Consider the following 4,785-nt stretch of genomic DNA (forward strand, 5'->3'; position numbering starts at 1 on the left):
CAATTAAATCACTGAAATCTAATTACTGTTAAAGCAATTTAGCATAGTAGGGTAATTAATTGTAAAGTGCTGAAAAACAGCTGTGGACTGAGACAATTCCACCCCAGTACATACTAAAACAACTGCAGCATGATAAAATGTTCTCATCATTCTGGAATCAGAAAACTAATTTATTATTGTCAACTAATTTATAGATATCCTAGAAATAAGAGTCAGGGTGTGTGTGTGTGTGTGTGTGTGTGTGTGTGTGTTCAACAGAGGTCCCATCCAGGGATTTTCCAAAGTCTATCTGTAGGTGCAAGTTATTTCCAAGTTACTCAGGAAATACAAGGATGCTCATTAAAAAAACACATTTCTCCCAAGCCTCCTTCCTTCAGTTTCCATCCACATGGATATTGACTCTGAATGTTAAACTATTTCCACAACCTCCTTCCTGCAAACTCTTATGTGCTTGCCTGTATTTGAGGTTTGCTTATTTGAAACCTCAATTGCACTCGTAGTGTTTTGACGATAATGATGATGATGATGATGAATGCAAGTTTAGGATGAAAAAAAGCAAAACAAAATAAAAATGTAGTGGTCACTTACTTAATCTGTACTGAATTTCAGATAGATGTCCATGGATCCACACAAGAAATTGTTCCATGGTCCCCCAGCATGCATCCCCTCATCCTCCTTTTAGCCCCTCTATTCCCAGGTCCTTGAAATCATATAACTATTAGATGGAAGAGTCGGATTAGAGATGGTGATCCAGTCTCAAATACGTGGAATGTGCAGAGTGCATGTGATGGCACGAGTCAGAAAACAATGTCTCATGCCACTGAAATGGCCCTCAGCCATGAATTAGTTCAGTCCTTTCCAGTCCCACCTGAAAAGATAAGCAATTATTTTTAATCTGCACCTGTAAAATGCAGACATATGGCGGTGGTGTATGTATACCATAGAATGCTACTCAGCCATAAAAAGATGGAGACTTTACAACTTTTGTTTTTATCTGGATGGAGTCAAAGAACGTTCTTCTTAATAAAGCATTTCAAAAATAGAAAAGCAAGCACCCTAGGTACTCAGTACTAATTTGAACTAGTAGATGAACAACTATAGGCCCACACAAAAGGAAAACACAATTAAGCTCAAGAGGGGGGAAGGGGAAAGGGAGGGAGAGGGCTCAGTGAGCTCCCACCTAAGAGGTACAATGTAGGAGCGTATGGCACACCTCCTGGGTGAAGGACTCAACTTCAACTTGGACGCTACCTTAGAAATAATTGTATGTACCCTTATATTAATCTAAAATTTAAAAAATCCTAAGGAAGAAAAAAATAAAGAAAATGCAAGGGATTATGCTAGTGGTAAACTTTCTCAGAGATCACAGAAATAACCTTTTAGAAAGCTCACGGCATCAGATTTCAGTGGCAGAGAGAGGGCCACACCACGTTTTGATCCATTCATCTACAATTCATTCACCAGGATTTGTTAATAAACCAGCAATCTAGGTTCTGAGTTAGGTTCTATAAGTACAAAGGTGTATAATTCATGCCTCTTTCTCCCAAGTAGTTCACAGTCTGGCAAGAGGTCTAGAAACACAAACAACCAATCATAAAACAACAGCCATAAAGGAAGTGCTTCCACTTCACCTTCTCCCAATGCCACACACACACTCCTGATCACTCGATAAGACCCAAGTCTGGCAAAATGGGCAGCACACCTATGGATAAGTTCTTCAGAGTTTTATGTTTTTCTGAATTTCTTATGCTTCCTTAATCCTTAAATAAGAAACTCTTCAGCTTCCTCTGGAACCCAGAAAAATGAATAGAAGTCCAAGCCCCCTGAATCTCTTCTCACCCTAAGTTGCTCAAGTTCAACAGCCCCAAAGTGGCTGTTGAGGTGCTCCTGGCACCACTAGGGAGGACTATTTATTCTCTTCTACCACTATTTTTCTGTTCTTGAATTGATAGGGAGGCTTCCTTGCTCACCAGTCCTTGTGGCTCTTAACTAGGCTCCAGAATTGGAATATGCCCCTGCTGGTATCATAATTGTCTGTCTTGAGGAACTTAGGTCCATATTTCCTGGGGTACATGTGTAAGACAATGAATGGTACTACCTGTATCTAGTTTTACATTAAAAATTACTCCCACCCACGACTTTGAATTTTTTTTATTAAATCATAAACACATAGATCATGTATACATTAATGCACTTATGGAGTATAATGTGCTGATTTCATATAGAATTAGGAACGCTTACATTACACTGGTTAATATATACCTCATCTCATTTACTTAATTATTGTGTTAAGACATCTATACTCTATATTAATAGATCCAACATGTACCCTTGCATTATGCACCATAGGTGTGATCCCACCATTCACCCTCCCTCAATCTAACCTCCTCTCTCTCCTCCTTTCCCCCCTCCTCCCTCCTTCATCTTGGGCCATAGTTGTGATCTATTCTTCATATGAAAGTGTGAGTGATTGTAAATTGGTTTCATAATAGTACTGAGTACATTGGATATTTTTTCTTCCATTCTTGGGATACTTCTTTACTAAGTAGGATATGTTCCAGCTCCATCCATGTAAACATAAAAGAGGTAAAGTCTCCATCTCTTTTAAGGTTGCATAGTATTCCATGGTATACATATACCACAATTTATTAATCCATCCAAGGGTTGATGGGCACTTGGGCTTTTTCCATGACTTGGCTATTATGAATTGAGCTGCAATGAACAATCTGGTGCAAATATCTTTGTTATAAAGTGATTTTTGGTCTTTTGGATATACACCTAGTAGAGGAACTGCAGGATCAAACAGCAGGTCTACTTTTAGATTCCTGAGTATTCTCCAAACTTCTTTCCAAAAGGAATGCACTAGTTTGCACTGCTACCAGCAGTGCAGAAGTGTTCCCTTTTCTCCACATCCATGCCAACATCCGTAGTTTGGGGATTTTGTTATGTGAGCCACTCTTACTGGAGTTAGATGATATCTCAAAGTGGTTTTGATATGTATTTCTCTGATGATTAAAGATGATGAGCATTTTTCATGTGTCCGTAGGCCAGATCACACTACATCATACTACTCTGGCTGTCAGCAGGATACCTTGGCCTAGTCAGAGCACTAGGGCCCAGAAGTAAGTATAATTGCAAATTCCCAACATTGTTTAATCTGGGAACTGGAGGGCCTGACTGTATATCCATTGATCAATTTATCATTGACCATTTTCCTTTCTCCCTCTTTCTGTCATGAAAAGAGTAGTCCTTCATGTCCCAGAGCCCCCATGGCTGCATTTAAACCATCCCCTCCACGCGGATATAGGACCCAGTAGGTGTTTGCAGATGTTCTACTCTCTGGGTCCTAAGTAGTATGAGAAGAAAGCTGAATCCATGCAATGCTATTTTTTAATCTTTCTTAATTCAAATAGGGTGCATAGAAGAAAATGCTTTGCTTTATTTTTATACCAGAACTCCTAAAACATTTTGAATTGCACAAGAGAGAAAGGGAAGGTAAGGAAAAAACTGAGTTCTTTATTTGGCACATATGTGACTAGAACTTTATGACACATTGGGTAAGTTAATTACATTTCATCTTATTATCCAAAACATGTTAAATCTACAATTAATGGCAGAAAGTTAGAAATGCTTCTGACAGGAGAGAGGGGTGATTTGATTTACCCTCTGATGAAATGAGGCATGGCTTATAAAGTGAGGCATCTGTAAACCTCTTTCAGGGAAAGGGACATTGTTCTTTCCTCTCAAAATTCTTACATGAACTCTTACGGAACATTACAGGAACTCTTACAATCAGCAGAAGGTGCTTGAGGGCCAACAGAGTCAAAAATGAAATCTTTGGGTCTTTATTGAGTGAACAACCCTTGTAAGCATGAAGTATGCCTCTGGCACATTGCTAAAGCCCAAAATGTTATAGAGGGTGAACACAACTGGACCCTCTAGTGGTCTCACAGGGATGGCATATATTCCTATTACCACTGTTAGAAAAGGGTTAAAGGAGTCCCTAGAAATTCCTTAACACATAGAAATTCCATAACAAATAATAGCTTTGGTATTCTCTGCACTATAACAGAGGCACATGGGGTTACAATTGCTGAGGCAACACACAGAGGGGAACGGACCTGGGGAAGTGGCAGAAGATCTCACAGAGGAGGTGCTTGGAGCTGAGCAGTGGCAGATCAGTGAAGAGTTTCCCAGGGGAAATAAAGAAAGAGCATTCCAGACAGAAGAAGCAGCACAGAGAAAAGCAAGGCTTGAATGTACATCTTTGCTAAAGGAACCCCAAGTATGTCCACTGTCAATAAAATACAGGGTTGAAAAGATATAAATTAAAGGTAGGTTGGCCAGAGTACAAGGATCTTAAAGTTTAGGCTTTATTCTGAAGACAATGGGGACAAAAATTTTTAGGAGAGTGATGCTATCAAACCTGTGATTTAGAAAGACCACTGGGTTGAGGGCAGTTTAAAGAAAGCAAGACCTGGGTGGGAGAAGGGAGGGTCAGAGGCTCCTGTTGTGGACACGAGGGAGATACGGGGGGTGGGGGTGGGGCATCCAAAACAGGCAGTGAGCAGCAGATAAGGTAACAGACTCAGGAAACATCACAATGATAGGCTTTTTCATTATAAATTCCTATGAAAATATTCTTTCCAAGTTATTAGTTATAATTTTTAATGAAGTTCATGTTGATAAACTACAAGTTCTTTTTATCGAAGTGATTGTATTCTGCATTCTACTCCTGTAAGCTCAATTCCCCAAACCTGGAAGGCTAGCTGTTGGGCTTTACAG

This window comes from Otolemur garnettii, unplaced genomic scaffold (assembly GCF_000181295.1).
Source record: "Otolemur garnettii isolate 467f Iridium unplaced genomic scaffold, OtoGar3 scaffold00006, whole genome shotgun sequence".
NCBI lineage: Eukaryota > Metazoa > Chordata > Mammalia > Primates > Galagidae > Otolemur > Otolemur garnettii.